The 22,309-nt window shown below is 34.7% G+C and overlaps 1 pseudogene; it reads right to left on the reverse strand.

The window, feature by feature from the left end:
* Positions 1-8,443: 8,443 nt before the first annotated feature.
* Positions 8,444-19,838, reverse strand: LOC142614514 (receptor-like protein 6; annotated as a pseudogene).
* Between the last annotated feature and the right edge of the window lie 2,471 nt (positions 19,839-22,309).

A 22,309-nucleotide genomic window follows, 5' to 3' on the forward strand; every position in this document is an offset into this window, starting at 1 on the left:
TACCGCTGAAAAGAGGCAAAGCTGAGTTGGAACCACTAAGTGCATGCCATGAAGGACGGAGAGAAGAAGAATACTTACAACCGTGGCAGGTAAGAGTGCCATGGCAGGCAAGCAAACAAAAGAGCTTTCTTTGTCTGGTGAAATAGAATGGCACGACCAGCACAGGTAAGTTGCGTTGGCTGGGTGACTGACCAGTTAGTAATGGTCGACAAGAGTACCCACACCAAACAAAAACGGTTAAAGGGCAAAATGGTAAAAAATCGCTGCGGCTGGCCCTATATAAAGGACCTTTGCTGTGCACAACAGGGGAAAGGGAACCTCTGGGATATAATCACTAGAATCACAAAAAAGATAAACAATGAGAGTAAAACCAAAAAGAAAGGGGAGAAAGAATCTGGGAGAAATAGAAAGGGAGAGTAAGAAAAATGAAAAGAAAGAAAGGAAAGAATTAAAGAATAGAGGGAAGGGTAAAAAGAAAACAAAGAGAACTGAGTGGTAGACATGCACCAAATGGGTCAATCTCTCTCTCCCTTTTCAACCCATGCTCTTTGGTAACGGGAAAAGGATCTCGCAAAATACAATTCATTTAGGCCCACCCCTTCAAAGCAGCTAATTTCCCATTTCATAAGAGATTAGTCGCATTGAGGAGGTGGTTCACCTTCTTGACTTAGACTTGGCAGTAACTTAATGCAGGCTAACATTTATTTCTTTTAATAAGTTTGCTGTTGTTTATTCAATACTTGTTATTTTGTTGCCATTTTTGTAAAACGTGCACTCCTTATCAAAGCCCACTGTTTATTTTATCTGAATTCTAAAGGAACTTCCATTATAGTCCTTATTGTATCTGTCTGCCGTAGTTAATATAACAACTTTGCCTACCATGGATATGTAATCAAAGCCTGGCCAACAAGGGGCATTATTTGTGTACAAGTCGGACCAAGAAGGTTTACTCTTGGACCGGTCCCAACTCTCTGATCCAGAAATCTTTGGGCCCAGTGTTGCAGCAGGCGGCTCAACCCAATACTTGCAAAAAAGGCCCACACAGACTTTAGACTCAATCTTTTAGAAGAAAGGATTGGTTTAGGATCGTAGGATCTCGTGATTTTATCGATCCCAAACCATCCTACAAGCAATTCTAAGCTTTATACCATTCTAATTCGATCCTAATTGTTTTGAGGAAGTAGGACAGTTCAATTCAAAAAACAATCTTGGAACTTGGATATGAATGGCTATTGGTATGGTCCAATTCAAATAAAGTAGTTGGTTCTGAATTCTAATGAATATGCTCACCTTTGAGCCAATTTTTTCTGCCTCTAGCATAATTGGTCATGTCAGATAGGAAGTTCCATATTTCATTTTCTTGCTTATTATATAGACTTTGACCAAGTTCGCTGCTTTTGATTAGTATCTTTTTATTATTATTTTTTTATTTTTTTTTTTACATTGGGTTTGACACATCAAACCTGTTTGATTGAAGGTCAATTTTACCAATTTATCCACTATTTTTAATTATATTCTAATTATTGATGACTTTTTTGGTATCTAGTTATATATTTATATACACTAGTAAGTTGTTCGTGCTATGCATGGATAATACTATAATGTTTTATGTAAGATGGTTTTGAAAAATGTTGTACATATATCATAGTATAATTGTCATAAAACTTTATTAGTAATGAGTTTATCATAAGAAGTAACTATTATAAATTGCACACATTTCAAGTTACAAATGATGAAATAAAGTTGAAAAAAAAAAAAACCTTCATGAACCTATAGATGCTCATTTTTTTTTTAGAAGCCTAGTAGGAGGAAAGTGAAGGAAAAATTCTGGTTTTGTATCTCATACAAAACACATAGCGGAAGCAACGAACAAGGATCTATTTCATTCATGATTGATAACGTGTACTATGTAAATTTCAGAATTTAAGAACAAGAGAGCGTACCTTGGTGTGGAGAAATTCAAAACAAAGATTAGAAGCACTTGGAAACACTTTTAATCTTTACTCCAATTCCACTTTACGCCCAAGATGTGTGGTCTCTCAATCAGTTTTCAAGGGAGAACGAAAATGTGTCTCACACTCTCTAACACACCGTTTCTTATTTCTCTTTTTCTTTTTTCTAATAAAAATTCTGTATGTTTCTCCCTTTATAACTAACTGATTATCTAATTGGGCTGGTCTATTGGGCATTTCCAATTGGGCTTTAGTGTGTGGCTTGGAGTGGGACCAGAAGGGACCAATAAGACACTAACTCCAATGGGCCTTAGGCTTTTCCGTCAACTCTTGACAAGTCCAAAGTTACCATTAATTATATTTAATACCACTATATAAATATAATTGCACTCTAGGCCTTATTAATAAATTATATTTCAAGACTTTATTATACATGCAACCCCTTCATAAAATATTCGTAGTAACACAAAGTCATAAATTTAGACTGTCACTTTGTAAATTACTATATCTTATCCTTGAGTACCCGGTTTAATCCTTTAAAGTTATTCATTATATATTTATGAAATCCAATTTCATAAATATATACTTTAGTAATTTCTTACTAAAGTGGTTAGGCCCAACTCTCTGAATAACTGAAACCATTAAACTTATCTCAAGGGAATATTTTATATCTCCATCAAGAGACTATGAATTCCATCTTGAGAATATATGTTCCATCAACACTAAATGTGGCTGCCCAACATACTGAGGTTTTGACCGTCACTTCAGATCTCACTCCTGATATATCAAAGCAACCTACACTTCATGATCAGGTCCATTATTCTCTCAGAATTAAGAGTTCATGTAAATAGAAGTCGTGAGATTTATTATTCATTTGACAGTCATTAGGAGAATAATAAATCTCATAGCGGTCCTGTTCAATATATTTTAACTCTTAAAACATATCAACTAGAAGTCTCCACTTCCATGATCAAGACAAATCATCTTAGTTGACACGTTATAGTCTTCGCGGATGAAATGCCCAATTTCATCACCGACTACGAACTATAAATTCTGAGTTTACAAATAACTTGTGATTTACATCTTTTGTGACTTTTCACATAAATCACATACAATGCATCTCATGGACTATATGATAATGTCTCATATTCATGTTACCATTATTTTAAATAATAATAAAATAACTTTATCAATCACAATATTAAGTCATACATCATGTCATACATAATATCATACATAGCATCATACAATAGGATTTAAGGGCACTAATCCTAACAGAAAGGCCCAAAGACATGGGCAGAATAGAGCGGGATAGAAATATTATTAAAGCCCAAGTGACAGGAATAATGGATAATGGGTCCGTAAAGCAAGCAAATGGACCCTGAAGAAGTAAATGAGCCTAAGACGGTCCAGAAGAAAGAAATAGTAAACTCATAGGCAGTGTAGACGTAGAAAAATGAGAATGGGCTGCAGTTGTCACGGCAGGCCGAAAGCAATGTAAGTAAAGAGAGTAAGGGGCAATGGAGAATCCATAAGCCCTAAAGATAAAGTATGAAGTACTTGGGCCAAGGAAGCCCAAGGAGTTAGCAAAAGCCCATGGAAAGTATAGAATTGGAAAGGGCCGTGGATGCTCCAAGAAAAATAAAAGGGCCAAGGAGACTCAAAGGAAAGTAGGCGAGATGAGGGAGCCCGCAAGTGGTAAAAGGGCCCAATGAGTTTATTGAGCCACCAGAGAGGGAATGAACAGTAAAGTCCAAAGAGGCCCAGCAACCCTAGGATAAGCAAACCTCACAGCAGGTATAACAGAAGGATATGGCAAGAAACAAATAACAAGGGCTGAGAATAAAAGCATGGAACAACTCACAATCGGGCCAGGCCCAGCCCTTAAAAGAAGCAAGCCATAAATGAGAAGTCAGAGAAAGTAGCCCACGCCATAAGAAGTCAAAGATGAACGGCAGACTGGGCAGATTGACCTTCAAGTCGCGGCAGACACATGAGCAACGAGCAGAACTTGGATGAACATGGAGGTAAGACACGCGTAAAGGCACAGATACCACCAACCTGTACCAAGCCAATACAGGAAGCGGTGAGGTCATGGGTTAGAGGTAAGAGGACACGGTCTGGCGGTGGGGAGGGGCAAAAACCCATTTTCGTGTTTCTTGCTCAGCTTTTTTGGAGGCAATGTCCTGCTGGGATGACATACCACCCAAAAGAGGCAAAGTTGAGTTGGAACCACTAGATGCATGTCATGAGGGACGGAGAGAAGGAGAGTACCTACACTGTGGCAGGTAGGAATGCCACGGCAAACAAACAAACGAAAGAGCCTGCTTTGTCAGGTGAAGCGAAATGGCACGGCCAGCACAGGTAAGTGGCGTTGGCTGGGTGACTGACTAGTCAGTAATGGTCGGCAAGGATACCCACACCAGACAAAAACGGTTAATGGCTAAAATGGTAAAAGCCAATCACGGCTAGCACTATATAAGGGGCCTTTGCTGTGCACGACAAGCGAGGATGGCAACTTCTGGGATATAATCGCTAGAATCACAAAGACAGGGAGGGTAAAAAAAAAACCAAGAAGAAAGGAGAGAAAGAATTAGAGAAAATATAAAGGAGAGTAAAAATGAAAAGAAAGAAAGGAAAGAATTAAGGAATAGAGAGAAGGGTAAAAGAAAACAGAGAGAACAAAGTGGTAGGCATGCATCAAATGGGTCAATCTCCCTCTCCAAACCATGTTCTCTGGTAACGTAGAAAGACATCGCTGGACACAAGTCACTCAGTCCTACCCCTTCAAAGCAGTTAATTTCTCCTTCAGAGAGGTTAATCGCGTTGAAGATGTGATTCCCTTTTTGACTTAGACTTGGCAACCTGTCTTGATGCAACAGACTGATATTTATTTTAATAAGCTTATTGTTCATTCAATACCTGTTCTCTTGTTGTTGTTTTCATGAAACGGGCATTCCTTATCAAAGCCCATTATTCACTTTTGCTTGAATCGTAAAAGAATTTTCATTATTATCTTTATTGTATCTTTCTGCCGTAGTTAATGTAACAGTTCTGCCTGCTATGGGCATGTGATCAAAGCCTGATGAACAGGAGCATCGTTTGCGCACAAGCCAGACCAAGGAAGGTTGCTCTTGGACCGATCCCAACTTCCTGATCCAGAAATCTTTGGGCCTAGTGTAGCAGCAAGCGGCTCAGTCCAACATTTGCAAAAAAGGCCCACACAGAACCCAACATTAAAATCCTCTATCCATTCGTTATTCAAATTCATGGAAAAGAAAGCGCACACAACATATAGATCATTATACAGTCACCATTAAACTGAAACTAAAAAAAAAAAAAACTGTTAAACCAAAACTCAATTTACTATAGGAAAAAAGTCAATATGTATTTCTTTATTGAAATATCAAGAGACTCACTTAAGAAATAAGCTTGGAGTCTAAAAAATGCTGATTGAATAGTTGTCTGTGTGTGTGTGTGTGTGTTTTTTTTTTTTTTTTTTTTTTTTCTTGCAAATTCAATTGCCATTGACTGAATCCCCTCCAACCAAGCCGATACATGCTTGAACCCTATAATCCGAATTTAAGATTTACAGTAGGTTTAGTTTTTGTTTATTTTGAAAAGACCTATTTGCTCAAGCCATATGTTAAGATTAAACAAACTTGAAAAGGACATTGACAATGAAACTTTTACACTAAAATAAACAATTATCGACTTCTCAGTTCTAGACTTTTGGCATCTTTTGGAAATCGATAAACATAATAACACAACCTATAAAAGAAAATAGCAAAACAAATAATCTCACAATCTTAACCCTGCTGATTGTAAGTGAAGAACTTAATTTTTGAAAGTAGCAAAAGATAGCTTGAACTCATACATATCATGGTCACTTAACGTGCGATGGACAGCCACTACTAGCTACAACAAAAGATTACAAGAGCAACATGTTTCTTCTATTGGCCAGGTGTTTTAAAAAATTGTGAGCATGCAAATAAAATTTGAGAATAGGAATAGTTTCCAGAAATTTAACTATAAAAGGGTTTTTTTAGAGAAAGAAAGAGAATGGAGACATAAATTCGAAGTTGAGAGGGGAAGGCAAAGCGTGAGAGAGAGGTTGGGGAGTAAAAGGTTTAGGAAATATTACATTAATCATTATAGCAGAATGTTGATAATGTACATTATGTGCAAACAAAAAGGCAAAAACTAAAACATCATTTTGGAGGAAAGCTGTGACTAATGCATCTACACAGTTACAAAGGCAGAAACTTTTTTAAATAACCAACGTAAAAACTTGCCTTACCCAAAAAAAAAAAATATTAATAGAGGAGGGAGACTCTGTTTATGAGATGTGAGTATGTAACTATATCACCATAAAATAATAATGGTTCACATAAATAAAATAAAATAATAATGATTATAGTAAAAAAAGGATATGGATTTGTGTAATTGAGGCACTAGAAATGCTAAAAGACCATCTATCTTAATCTCATTAGTCATTAGTCCCTCAAAAAAAAAAAAAAAATTTGAAACGGCTGGTATACTAAAAGACATGAAGAAGAGAGAGAGTCATGGTGTAAATTTAAGCAATTAATGAGAGAGTTTGATGATTGTAGAGAAACTTCATAGGATGTGCCACTTGGCAAAAATGTAGATTCTCACACAATGAGGTCTTTGATTTTATATATACTAGCCATAGATCCATGCGATGTGTGAAAATATAAATATTATATAATAAGGTGTAATATAAAAAAAAGTAACAATTACTTTAAGTATTTTAAAAAAAAATTTACAAGTAATTTTTTTTAATCTTTTTATCTCTACAAATATATCATTTTATTATTTTTATTTTTGTGTTTGATTAATATTTTTTAGAGGTGAACCATATTCTTCTAACTTCTATTGTAGTGTATTATATTGATCTAATAACAACTAAAATTTATAAGTTTCAAATTTATTATTCAAACTTCTTATCTCTTTAGGAATAAGGAAATTATCATAATAATCAAAACTCATTACACAATTACAACGTTATCTTTGCCAAAATTATAATAAAACTAAATGAATAAAAAAAATAGACTTTATAATAATTTATTACTCAAACAATTGGTAGGCATATTCAAATTCCTATTTTCAAAAGAAACTAAATATTAACCCAAGCCAAAATTCAACCAAAAGCTATAAAAGGGAAAGAGAAGACTTTCTAATGGGAAATTAGAAAGGAAAAAAAAAAAAAAACCAAAACACATATTAAAAAAAGATAAGAAAAAAGAACCAACAACCTTAATTAGAGGTATAAGAAAGAACAAAAATCCACAGAGAGAGAGAGAGTACTCACAGTTTTGTGGGGGGGAAAAATATGGATTGAATGAGGAAAATGATATCAAATTTATACAAAATGAAATTGAGAGAAAATGAGTCAAAATATAAGAATGAGGAAAATGATATCAAATTTATACAAAATGAAATTGGGAGAAAAGAAGTCAAAATATAAGAATGAGGAAGAAAGTGTAACCATAAAGTTGAGAGTAGTGGGGGACATAAAGAGAAAAAAAAGAAGGGAACAAGTTGTAAAAAATGTAACAGTAGGTGTGAATTAATGGGGAGAAGAAGAGTTTATTTTTTTAATTTTTTTTGAGAATAGGGGAGAAGAAAAGTTTAATTAGAGAAAAATAAGTATAGAAAATTAGTGGAAGACGTGGCTGCTGATGTGGCTCAACGGGAGTGTAGTAACAATAAATGTTATGCTTTAACTTTTATATATAAATAAATAAATATCTTGATTTTATAAAATAAGAGAATTGTAAATAGGTTATCCGTGCTAGGTAAACATGTAAACTTGACTACATGACCTATTTATTAAATGGGTTATGTTAGGTCTTGCCAACCCTAATACATGTTTATTAAACGGGTTATGTAAATCGTATCGTGTCAACTTGTTTAATAAATAGGTCATGTTAGGGTTGAGAGGTTGTGACTTGATTAATAAACGCTTATGAGTTAACATGACATGAACACGACATGTGAACACAAATGATCACCCCTAGAATTGAATGTTGTTTTCTTTGATTGTTTGAGGAGCTTGCACACAAGTGGCTTCAATGCCTTGAGATTTTTATTTATTTTGAGAAACAGACACACACAAAGAAGAGAGAAATTGGGTCTAAAACAAAGGCACATCATTAACTCCATTTAGAAGTTATGGTAACTAGCTTCTATAATGATCTCTTATAACATGTCTTGGGATTGAACTTATAATATCTGTATAGTGTATACTCAGTGTGGTTTTCTTCTGTTTTAAATCTAAAGATTTTTAATAGGGGGAAGAGAGAGAAGCTCCTAAGTACCAATGTTCTTAGTTAAAGTTTGTGAAGTATGTAGAGCCCTTCGGTCTTTCAGAGAGGGAGAAGAGAGTGACAAAAGGCATCAAATGTTAAAGAAACTGGACGTAAACAACAGAGAAGAAAACAGTCTGTAATTTTTTGATGTAGGGAAATTTCTTCAAAGTCACGCTTCATTGAAGTTTTTTTTTTTTTTTGATACCATTCAAAAAAGGCATTAGCCATAAGTAGGATTTACATCATGTTCCATAGTCGGCCAGCAGCAGTAAGTTGGCTCTTTTTTAGCTAAAACAGCTATCGACCATACATAGTTAAGTATAACCTTAGAAACAAAAATCAGCCTGCAATCTAATCCCATCTGCTGTAGGGAGGACATGTCTGCCTTGAGAGTTCTCTTTCCAATCTGGGGCTCGCTTCTTGTCCACTACTTGAACTAGCTTTTTGCAATTACTTCAACATCAAAATTTGTTGATATCCAAGGTTCTTAGCTTTGACTGCTGCCTCCACTATCACCTCCTGAACTGCACCTGCAACAGATCCAGTAGCACAGCTCCTAATACCACAAAACACCACTTCTCCTTGTAGATTTCTGGCCTCATATGCATAAGCATTTCTTTTAGCTCTCTTTCTTTTTGCACCTGCTAACTTTACGATCAGCTGCCACTGCCCACCAATTGAAATTTGGTCTGCATTTTGCTGATGCCTCTGTGTGTGCCCAGTGAATCAGCCTCGTTAAAGATTTCATGGTACCTGCAAGACAAATTTTGAGCAGTTAAGAGCACTTCTATTGGGTTAGGTTGCTTATCTTCATGAACCACCAGATTCCTATGGTTCCATATTGACCACAAGACAGTAAACAGAGTTTGCAGGTATTTCATTGACTCCTGATCCATCCTTGTCTTATCAGCAAGGACCCAACCCACCCTTGGACAGAAACATTGTTTAGCTCAGAAGTATGAATACCCAATGATGAACCATGCCAAATGGCTCTAGCAAAAGGGCAGTAGAGGAAAAGATGAGTGGAGCTTTCATCCTCAGAATTGCAGAGAGGGCATGTACTATGGACATTGATCCCTCTATTACACAAATTCAGAAATGTAGGAATACTGTCATGCATGACTTTCCACACAAAGATTCCAATTTTCAGAGGGATTTTTACCTTCCAAATAAGGTTCCAAACCTCCTGCGGAATGCTATTGTGAGCATGGTGATCCTGCCTTGAGGCCTGGTAGTCTTCCTGAAGTATAGAATAGGCATTGTGTACCTGAAATGAAACCCATCATTTACAAAGAATAAGACAAAACGCACATCTGGTCTTCCCAAGGCTAAGTCGGTACATTTGTTGTATCCATTGGAAGCATCACTTATATTTCTCTTCAAGAGAACAGAAGGAAATCTATAGGCAGTGAACACTAAGGTCTAAGGGCCTCAGTCTATGATAATTACTAGTGCTAAAGCTATGCCACCATAGCCTAGTAAACATTGATAAAAAATTTTAACTGGCATTTATTGAACAGTCATTTATGCATAAATAAAAAAAGATAAATGTATTGTGTATGTCTTGTGTTATTGGATTATGATCTATATATAGTTCGTGGTTCTGTAAATTTAGTTGTAGCAAGCTTGAAGCCCCCCACTTTGATTGTAAGAATGAACTAGTTGGGGGCAAAAAAAATGTATTGGTCCCCTGTAAGAGTAGAATTAATGTGATATGCTTCCATTTTTTCTTTGGAAAACCAAACACGTAACATGTTGAAACATTCAAACCCAGTACATCATTGTTCAACCGTTCAAAAAAAATAATAATGGGACCTCTTCTATCCAAGTTACATAATCTTCAATATTATGTGCACATCTTGCCAAAATGAGTATCTAGTAAAACTAGCTTCCCATTGCTGAACATGTTAACGTTGCAGATGAAATTTAGCTTCCTTCACAGCGTTAGCCCACCAAAACTTGTAGTTTCCGGGTTCCTGAAGTTTTGCTATATATAATCCCCCACTAAAACTCTTCCCCTCTGTATGCCAACATCACGAGCACTTCCTGAGTTGCAGATTGCTTGAAATTCCTGCCAAAATTCTATAGCCTCACCTGCTATGACACTTGGCAGTTTTGTAGACTGCTCAAAGACCCACTTATTCCTTGCCTCCCAAATCATCCAGGACAGTATCAGGAATTGCTTCACAGTGTTCTCACAGCCCTCCTCCAATACAGGCCGAAATATTCTAACAAAGTCTAGTAATTCATGCTCTAATTACCTCTTTTCTGCAGCACCAAATTCTTTGTGCCTCTTCACAATTCCATAATTCATGCATCATTTCATCCTCATTTAATTTGCAGCTTGGACATCATGGCTACGTTAGAACCCTTCTGTTCACTAGATTGGCACATGCAGGTAGAATGTTATGACATGCTCTCCATGCAAACACCTAAACTTTATTAGGGACCTTTGCTTTCCAAATTGAGCACCAAACCATCTCCACTGCAATTTTACTGGAGCTTCCAATTCCTATTGAGCACATCCCATCTTTTACATTTTATTTATTTTTTCATACCAAACTAGAAATTCAGACCTATTAGAAATTTCAGCAATCCAACCTTTACTTAATGTAATGAAGATAGGAACATTGAAAAGCAAACTCATTAGAACCATTGGTTTATACCCATAACATTATTAGGGACTACAATACCTAGTACCACAACAATAATAAAAATCTATACAAACTCACAAGATTTTCATGTTTGTTAAGGATATTTAAGGAATCACATATCCTAGATACAAACAAGTGAACAACAATATTCAAATCACAAACCCGACATATATGGTGTGTTGAACTATTAGAGACAATTAAGGGATTCCCAATCAGCTTAATTAAGGGGATTCCAGTCAGCTGTAACTATGGGATTTGGCAACTGTTAATTTTTTGTCTAGGTTCATTGTAACATCATCTATATATTCAGACCAATGTAAAAGTTCTATACACACAAAATCCAATCCAAATTGGTTCAACCTTATCATATTCGATCCCATGACCAAATTGCTGACATTTTTACCAAACCTTTGAGTAAGGATTCTTTTCATCATCTTATCAGCAAGCTGGGTGTTACTCATGTACACGCTCCACCTTGAGGGGGAGTATTAGAGACAATTAGGGGATTCCCAATCAGCTCAATTAAGGGTTTTCCAATCAGCTATAATTATGGGATTTGGTAGCTGTTACTATTCTGTCTAGCTGCAATTATGGGATTAGGCTGTCAAAATTTTTGTCTAGGTTCATTGTAACAACATCTATAAATTCAGACCAACGTAAAAGTTCTATACACAGAAAATATAATTCAGACAAATCTTTGTCCTCCAATCTTATTTTACATGAACATATTCAATTATTGTTCATCAGAAAAAACTCAATTATTTGTCTTTTCCAACCTCACTGTGCAAAGATGAATCATGTATGGCTCTGTTTTGCAACTCTACTCAACCTTGCCTCCTAGCTCTAAAGCTTAGCATTGAATTATCTCTTGAATTTGATGCAAAAAGTGTGAAAGATTAAAGAGACACAAATAGAGAGAGAGAGAGAGAGAGAGAGAGAGAGAGAGGTGTATGTGTCACTTATAGAACGGAATTAGGACTGTAGAATTCTGGAGCTAATTAAGTGCCCTTGATGGACTTCTTGAGTTCCCAATTAAACCAACAGAAGATTCATCTAGCTTAAGAATGTCAATGGAAGACAATATAAAAAATTGAGCTGCCGTGGCATACTGTAGGCACATCAATTACTGCATTTGAAAAAACTGGCTACTGAGAATAAACCCCAAAGAGAACTCATAGAAAGAGAACCCACTGAGTTGAATCTTCACAAGTTTTCTTGGGCTCAACATGTTGATTAGGAGCTTTCTCACATGTTTCTTGTTCATTGTTCTCAACTTTTCAATTAGATCTCTCCACCCAACATCTTTCCCCTACTTTCTTCTAAAAGAAAACTGGAGTAGCACTTGAGCTTTGTTGATAAACAACACTATATGTAGAAAATAAATCATTCTATGAGACAAAGGGTCTCATTAAAAAGCCTTAGCAATATGGAAATATCTTCACAAAGAGTGGAAACCGAATTTTGCTAGAGGATAGGAAATAGCAACCTCATATGTCAGATAATGCATAAAGCTATCAATAAATTTGAGCACGCTAAGACATAGCAGTGAAGATCTAAGACATTACAATTCCTTGCATATTAAGGGCACAAACTCCTTTCAAAATTATATTGGAACTAAATTAAAAGAGCATGAGGTGTGTTATATGCAAGGAGGTGAGAATAAAAATCAAATGTTACTTTGTCTTATCTATAGAAAATGGACATTGTATCTAATAATAAAAACTATAGATATCTATTTAACAAAATTATAAGAATAAAATAAAATAAAAAGATAAAAGAAAGAACCAAAATGATGGAGCTTATTCTAATAAAGGACAAGAAAGTTTCTTCTGAATCATAGAAAGAGAAAAAAAATCAGTTATTACAATAAGCCAAAAGTCATGGTTAATAGGAATTGAGTTCCCATTTACTACCAGCCGTTTAGCTTCTATGAGAGTAGATAATCCCCTTTTTTTGGATAAACAAACATTTTCATTAAAAATCAAGTAAATTGCTACCCCAGTACACAGGCTTGACTCAAGTACAATTTTCTTTTCACTCCTTATTTCACATGAAATCTTCCTAGAAGGTAGTCTGAATCTGCACCCAAACTCTGCTTCAAGATTTGGTAGTAATATCTTTTTGATTTCCATGGGTTGGTAAGTAGTCAATCAAAAATATAATTGCAAGGTTTGATGCATCACACACACACACACAAACAGTTTTTAAAAGCTTTTTTGTCATTTAATATGTAATGAAAATTTTTTATGAAGTGAATTTGGGCTTAACAGTTTAAAAAAGCTTTTTTTGTCTTTTAATATGTAATGAAAAGGTTTTTATGAAGCGAATTTGGGCTTTTGGAGTAAGTGAATGACCTGCCTAGTTTAAAACCAGAATTGGGGCGTACCTCATGACATATTGTTTTCAAGGTTTTGAGAAGACCTTAATAACAAACGAATTTCTCTCAGGCATGTTTAGTTAACTTTATTGTTTGTGAAATCCCTCAAACTAGTTTGAATGATGTTAAGAAAGTTTCTTAGTCCACAGCTCCTTAACAGCCCCCCTCCCCACAAACCCCAGCAAAAAAAAAAGGAGAAACAAAAAGCTTTAAAGAATTACTTTTCACCTATCAAAATCAATTCTTAAAATGCACCCACATCCAGTTTATAAGGGAAAAAAAATTTAAGATTAATCCTAATCTGAATACGATATCAAATGAGTCCTGAACCCAGATTGTTTATCTACATGGTTCTGAAGCTTCCCCTTTCTCTAGTATGAGATTCAGGAACAGTGGTTGTGGTATTGGGGTATTTATGCAAGAATACCACACATTATATGAATCTTGAAAAAAAAATTTATTGCCAAGACAATCAATCTTTTTTTTTCCCATCACTGAATAAGAGTATTGGGATAGGTACTAGCAGTTTTCTTACAATCAATCCTTGTTTCTCTAAGTTGTGAAGAATGTTTATGTCCATATATTTTTGGCGGCTTGAGAAGTTAAGCAACATATAGTGCCAACCTGAATCACAGATAAAGTTCATTACAAAAACCTTGGCTACAGCCTACAGGTAAATTGGAACCTTTGCATTGGATTACAGAAGGTATACTTCTTTTCCTCATCAAATACGCTGTGTAAGCAGATAGTGTAATTGAGGTGAGTTCTTAAATGGACAAATGTCTATGGATATTATATACCTGAGAACATTCATTTAGAGAGCCCATCTTCAGTTCACAGTATGCCATGAAGTTTAAGATGCTTAGCTCATAACCTTCTGCAGAATTCAGAGGCGAGTTAAACTATTAAATGTTGATTTTCATTTTCCAACTATCCTTTCTACATCATAAAACTGACTTGAAATTGGAGGTTTTCTATTAATGCTTGTCTTGTATTCCATTGACAACAATGTGACTCAAAACTACTCTAAAATTTTAGTTTGAGTTATAGAAAATTGGCTAAAAAACATGGACAGAGGATCCTAAAGAATAGAAAGATCAATTCCAAAAACATAAGGAATAAAGCAGTTATATCAGCAACTACAGTTGCTATCCCAACAATAATGAAGTTGTGGCCCAGCCATCCTCACTATAATTCAAATATTCCTAAGTAACAGAAAAAGAACAAAAAATAATAAAGACCTATGCTTTTAGATTATATTATTGAAAAATAGCTCTTCTGCCAATCAACAAACAATATCGTTTCAGAGATCCTAACCAAAGGCATTAAAATGTCAAGCCATTTTAACTTTTGGACAGCATGTCCTGCTTTTAAATGGTCAGCTAACCTAGGAAACTATCATAGACTAGTAAGGTGCAATGCTACAAAGCGAATCATTCATGATTCTCATCTCAAATAATCTTGTACACAGCCAAACAAATGTAGTGTAGCTTTTAAAAGTCAAAATGATACACATTTTTCTAAAAAATTCAAGATTCTATGTGTTTGGTACACATCAATTTTTAAAATAAGAAACCATTTGATTAAAAAGAATGACTGGAACTAGGAAATTAACTGTTGCAGGATTATTCTTGACTACAATGAGTACACATGCTTGATAAGGTAAGCAGAAAATATGCATCTTAAGTAGACCAATCAGATCAATAAAATATACATATGAAAACCTACTGTCCAATAATGAAAACTAGACTGACCTCCCATCCAAGGTGGAGGAAATTTTGGGCCTAATACTAACTCCAACTCCAACTATCACAATTAACTGCATCAGAAAAATAAAAATCAATTAAAACAAAATAAATACTTGAGTAATTGAAAAGTCTATGTTAACAATCCAACTATGGATGAGCCTCTTAATTTTGAGAGAGAGAGAGAGAGAGGGAGAAGAGAGTGACAAAAGGCATCAAATGATTAAGAAATTGGATGGAAACAATAAAGGAGTAAACAATCTCAATGTAATTTTTTGATTGAGGCCTATTTCTTCAAAGTTCAATCAAAATGTCCTTTTTTTCGTTGATGGCAGAAAGAAATTGAATTTGGAGTCATAATTTACAAAGTCATGTTCCATTGAAGTTGAAACCAAATGAAACCCATCATTTACAAAGGTTAAGACAAAACACATATTTGGCCTGCCCAAGGCTAAGTTGGATCCATTGGAATCCTCACTTGTTTTTCTTCTCAAGAGAGCAAAAGGAAATCTCTAGGTAGGCGGGCACTAAGGTCTAAGGGCCTCAGTCTATAATTACCAGTGCTAAAGGTATTCCACCATAGCCTATTAAACATTGATAAAAAAAATAATAATAATTTGGCATCTATTGAACAGTAATTTATGCATAAATAAAAAAAGACATCCATACAAAGTAGTATAGTCTCACAAGCTAACATCGAAATGTCTAAAATTATCAATAACAAAAAAATGAAATTGTCTAAACTGATTAAGTAAATTAATGAGTATTATTGACAGGGTTAATATTCACATGCAAAATTAACATTACACAAGCTTGATATTTTAAACCAATCATTGATTACGATATGAAAAATTTTTTTTTGATGAATCAATCAATTTTATTAAATACAAACTAGAGTAGACAGAGCCTTAAAGGAAACTACACCAGACAGAGGAGCCATTTGTATGCACAAAAAATACAAGCACAACAGTGTCACCTCAAATCAGGCCAACAGACTAAGTCTGCCTATCCTTAAAAAAATAATAATAAACCTACATAGCCAATAGAAATACAACAAAGGGATGATCCTTGTAAACAAACCAACAGTTGTGACTACATCAAGACACCAGAATGCACCATTTTGCAGAAGACTAGAAACAACAGCCATCATCATAACCATATTATGTCTTCTTAAATAGCATACAAGTATTCAAGCCCCATTTGCCGCATACTATCCATGGCATCTAAATTACACCCAAAGAAATTAAATAAGAAGGTAAATCCATAAGATATCCAAGATACATAACTATAATTCAAAGGGACAAAAAAAAAAATTCACAGTTGCTAATAATATAGAAACTTTTATGTTTTCAAGTATAGAGATTCATTCTATAGTCTCAAAGATAAGAACATCACATACCATAGAAACAGCTATCTTCTTCCACCACGTTTTTGGGCATTCTTCTTCAATCTTCTGATCATGATATGCTGCTCTAATTTGACCATCCTCACAAGGCACTTTGGTTTTCCAGTTTTAAACATAAGATATCCCATAAACATTCCGAATATTGTTCCACATGCATAACCTATGGATACAGCTTGCCAACCAAACCCATTTTCATGCTCTAAATTTTCATCTTGTTGCAAGGTAGGTGGTGGTGGTTGCTTTGCCTCGTGGTTGTTGCATGTTCTTGACAATGGAAACCCACACAATCCTGAGTTGTTGGTGTACGAATCATTGTTGAAGGTATTGAATTGATTTCCTGAAGGTATGTGTCCTGCGAGTTGGTTATGTGATAGCTTTAAGACTGCAAGCGATGTTAGATCTGTCAATTGACTAGGAATCTCCCCACTGAGCTTGTTGAAAGAGAGGTCTAACCATTCAAGATTGGTCAAATTTCCAATTGATGATGGAATATAACCTGTAAGGTTATTGTAAGAAAAGTTGAGCCCTTGAGTGATTTAAGGCTTCCAATTATATTTGGCATCTCTCCTTTGAAACCATTGCTTGAAAAATCAATGCTTGTTAAGACGGTTAGGACCCTCTCCATCTCAATATACTGCCCTTTCATAATGATATTCAATGAATCATGATAATAATCATCTCCCATATATTTCAGTGCCTCACTTTCATTCACATTCATCATGGCTTTCAAATATTTGAAATATTTAATTGGCAAAAGACCATTAAACTGATTGTTAGAGATGTCTATGATTCTCAAATTTGGGAAAGGAATTTTGGTTTTAGGATTGCCAATACGACCTTGAAATCTATTCGATCTTATGACAAGAACCTGCAATTTCTGAAGACTTCCCAACCAATAAGGGAAGGTTCCATTTATCTTATTATTTCCAATATCTAGAACTTCCAAGTCCCTACAATTTGCCAAAGATGGTGGCAATGGCCCTTCCAATTGATTGCCATTAAGGTTAATATTCCTAAAATTGTTTCTGATGGCAAATGTTGCAGGGATGGTACCATGAAGGCTATTCATTCGTAAATCCAACACCGAGAGGGAAGTAGAGTTTACCAAACACTTCGGAATCATGCCACTTAGGTTATTATGAGACAAGTCTAGAACTGCAAGGGAAGTAGAGTTTACCAAACACTTTGGAATCATTCCGCTCAAGTTGTTATGAGACAAGTCTAGAACTTGAAGGTAAATTGCATTGCAAATAAAAGAAGGGATTTCTCCAGTTAATTTGTTATTGGAGAAAAACACAAACCGCAGATCGGAAGAATTTAGAATGGGAAATGGTCCTTGTAGCAAGTTGTTACGAAGATCAACATAATATAATGAATTATTCCCCACATCCCCCAACCATCTTGGAACTTGACCATAAATTCGGTTATTGGAAAGGTCTAAGAATTGTAAATTTGTTGTCAGTCTTAAAAAATTGGGAATTCACTGATATTGGAGTAAGCCAAGTTCAATAATTGAAGATTGGGCAGGGCATAGGTAGCATTATTATTGATGCTAACTGAGTTATTTGACAAATCAAGAACCTCAAGATTTTTGAGCTTTGAAAACATCTCTAACCCCAACATAATACTCAAGTTATTTGATGAGAGATATAGGTCAACAAGGTTCACAAGTCTAGATACAGACGTAGGTATAGAGCCATGTAGTTTATTATAACTCAAATTAAGATACTTCAATGAATTGAACTTGAATTCACCAATCTCACCAACGAATTGATTACGGTCAAGATATAAAGTCTCCAAAGATGGCATACTGAACAACCAACAAGGCAGTGTTCCATTTAGGAAATTTGAACTTAAAGAGATAACAATCAGATTCAAACCACTTACGTGACTAGGAAGGGGACCAACAAGTTGATTGTTCCCAAGGTATAAAGTTGAGAGAGTCGGCAAGTTGAATAGTGATGACGGCAACAGACCTATTAAAAATATTCACCAATAATTAAAAAATTGTTAGTTTGATGCGTCAGCCAAAAAAATCTAAAATTTAAAAGTGGTAATAGAATCTCACCGCTAAAACTATTAGATGTTAGACCCAAAAATGTAAGTTTTGTAAGGTTCCCTAGCCATTCTGGAATTGACCCCGTAAAATTGGAATAAGAGAGATCCAAATGCTTCAAGAACTTCAGATAGCCGATAAAACTAGGTAATTCTCCCGAAAGGCTTGTCCGAGAGAGATCCAAATGCTTTAAGGACTTCAGATTGCCGATAAAACTAGGTAATTCTCCCGAAAGGCTTATCCGAGAGAGATCCAAATGCTTCAAGGACTTCAGATTGCCGATAAAACTAGGTAATTCTCCTAAAAAGCTTGACGAAGAGAGACCCAAATGCTCCAAGGACTTCAGATTGCCGATAGAAATAGATAATTCTCTTGAAAAGTTTATCGGAGAGAGTTCCAAATGCTCCAAGGAGTTCAAATTGCCGATAGAATTAAGGAATTCTTTCGAAAACATTCTCCCAGAGAGACCTAAGAACTTTAGGGAACTACAGCTCCAATTAGACTTTAAAAGAGAACCTTCAAGGTTCGAATTACCCGATAGATCAAGGGTTTGTATACTGGGAAGGCAGAGGATGTTATTTTCAAGTTTTCCCCGCAAGTCACAGTCATGGAGACTAAGAGTTGTCAAAGAGGAGGATAGATTCATCAAAGAATTAGGTCTAATTGAGGACATATTTATCCTATCCAGAAGAAGTTCCCTTAATTGAGTTAGGTTGCCAATGACTCTTTTCCATACTGGAGCTTTGACTAATAGATCATTCTTAGAAAGATCAAGTGAAACCAGTGAAGACAACTGAGAGATTTCAAACGGGATTTGGCCAGAAAATACGGAATAAGAAAGGTTGAGATGAGTCAAACTCTTAAAGTTGCCAAACTCAGAAGGAATTAGGGAGCGATTGAAGTTATTGTCAGCGAGGTTCAACCTCCTGAGATTGGGAAGAAAAAACAGGGTACTGTTGGAAAGAAAGTTGCCATAAAGCCAGCTGGAAGTAAGGTCCAGGCCAACCACAAGGCTTGTGTTTTTGTCACACTCGACCCCATCCCAAGTGCAACAGTGCTTATCCTCCTGCCAACTGGCTGTTTTAGGATAAGAAGGATGATAGACAGAAGCAGATTTTTTAAGAGAAAAAGACTTACTAAAATGGAGTAGAGCAGAGCATGGTGGCATTGAAGAGAAGGAAGTAGAGAGAGACGATGGAAAGGGAAGTTGAGAATGCAAGATCAAACAGAACAAAAAGAAGACTTGATACTTCCAAGTTGAACGCCCCATTTGATACCCAATTCAACAAAAACAAAACTCTGAAAATGGAGTAGTATTTCTGATGATGTTATAAGGAAGGTATGGGTGGAATGAATATTATTTATAGCTGCCAAGTCAACAGAAGTCTTACACCTTTCTTTTATTAAAAAAATAAGTTAATTTCACGTCACGTGAAATTGTACAACTTGCACATGTTCTCATACTCTACACTTTCTAGGAACCTCCATATATCTCATCAGATTAATTAAAATATTTTAATAATTGCTAATTGAGTCCAGAAATTGGCAATTAATTTGAAATATTGGGACCACAAAATTGCATTAGATTGCTCTTCTTTTAAGAAAATAATTCTTTTAAAAATCGTTGGAGTGCTAAATATTCCATTTGAAATTGAAGTAGTTTTATTTAGCTGATTAAATATTATTATTGTGTACTAAAATTTAGAATTAATTTGGACAAGTTACTGGTAGAGTCAAAAATTTATTTTTAAGGGGTTATATATAATTTTTTTTTGTGAAATTTAAAATAGTAATGTACAATATTCTCATTTGTTAATAAATAAATGGTATTTTCAAGAATCATTCATTAGCCGAAGTCTAATAAAGATGCGGTGGTCACCATCAATTCTTGTTAGGAAATTGATAGAAATTAAAGTGGTCTAAGCATTTATTTTTATTTTTATTTTTTGAGAAGAGTCTAAGAGTTTAAATTGGTGGAAGGTATGAAGTTTGTGTTCACACTTAAAAGTTTGATTTTATAGTCTTGCACAGTTTTTTCTCCGTGCCATTTTTTTTTTTTTTTTTAAGTTCACTTTGAAATCTTTACCTTTTGAAATCTTTTTAAAGGTCTTGCACAGTTTTTTCTCCGTGCCAATTTTTTTTTTTTTTTAAGTTCACTTTGAAATCTTTTTAAAGGTGTGTGTGTGTGGGATTGGGTTCAAGTTACGCTATGTACTACTTTAACAAATATTACATCACTTAATAACTTATTATGAGATGTGAATTTTGACAAATTTACCGTTAGATTACATTATATTAGTATACTTCCCATGCTTAAAATTTCAAGGTCATCAAATATCAATAGTCATGTTATCAACAATTATTTAAATTCAAGTTTTTGTAATTTAAAATAATACATAAAAGATGAGTTTATAGATCAGATGATAAATAACATCCGATTGACATGAAAATTGGCATGCATATTAAGGACATATAAAACATATAATTCAATTGAGGAATTTTTAAAATATGAATTCAATAACGAGTTATTAGATTGTGTAACGTTACTATATATATATATATATAAATATGTATTAGTAATAACTTCATAATGGTACATCAAAATAGGTTGGTACAGAAATATTCTGTTCCAATGGACAAACCAAAACAAGGTTCGAAATAGTATTTAAAACATAGGTTATGAAAGGTAGAAAACTACACTAATAGTGCGGTTTTATTATTCAACCATGAGTTGTACGTGGTCTTGATCAAATATTCTCATTCATAAAAATAAAGTAAAAAAAATTTCCAAGAATGATTCATTGGTTAGTGAGTATTACCTATTGATACCAACATCTGGGTGCCCTAGTTCGTAAGATACCGGGCCGGCAAGTCTTAGAACTTGGGTTTGAGCCTTAACAACTAGTTATGTATTGGTGTTCCTTATATCTCATTTCTATTTCAAATGGTTCAAAAGTGAGTTTCTCACAGACCGAGAGTATGGGGTCTAGCCCAAGAGCGGATAGGATGCTACTATGATCATACCTAAGTAGGGCCCGCTACCTTTTTTTCTTTTTTAACAAAAAAAAGAAGAAGAGTATTACCTATTAATGAAAGTGGGCCTAAACAATTAAGTGCATTTAGATTTCAAACTCTCAGTGAGTATTACTCACACTGCTTGCTTTTTTTTTTTTTTTGGGTCTAGCCACATACACCATCAATCTTGTTAGTTGCTATGCACATCTCCAACGCCATCACATAGAAAGTTAACAGAAATTGCAATTACTGAGCATTACATTTCCCCCTTTTTCAGTGTTTTCATATATTGTTGCTATGATTTTTTTTGTTTTTACTTTTGCCAAAGACGAGGAAGTCTACAGAAAACATGTATATTTATGAAAATAGGATTTTTTTTTTTTTTTGAGAACCATGAGATTATGATTTTAGCTAGCTAGTTCTAAAGCTTCCTTAAGGCATACTGTAATATCAACATCATAAGAAAGTGTAGAAAAGTCCCATAAGGTTCATGTTTAATGGTTACAAATAATTATGAAAACAAGAATTAAGATTGGTAACATTAATGTTGGTTACAAATATAATAAAAAAGAAAAAGAGCAACATGGTTACAAATAAATAAAAGAAGGAGAAGGAGGAGGTGGGAAATTGTGCGTAAAGCTTGGGGCAATTTTCTAAAAGGTAAATTAGACCTTAGCGTGTAATTGGTAATTGGCTAAATGCAAGGCATGAAGTTTGTGTTCAAACTTATAAAGTTTGACTCTACAAACTTGCACATCCTTTTTTATTTT

The sequence above is a fragment of the Castanea sativa genome, chromosome 11 (assembly GCF_040712315.1).
Source record: "Castanea sativa cultivar Marrone di Chiusa Pesio chromosome 11, ASM4071231v1".
Taxonomy (NCBI): Eukaryota; Viridiplantae; Streptophyta; class Magnoliopsida; order Fagales; family Fagaceae; genus Castanea; species Castanea sativa.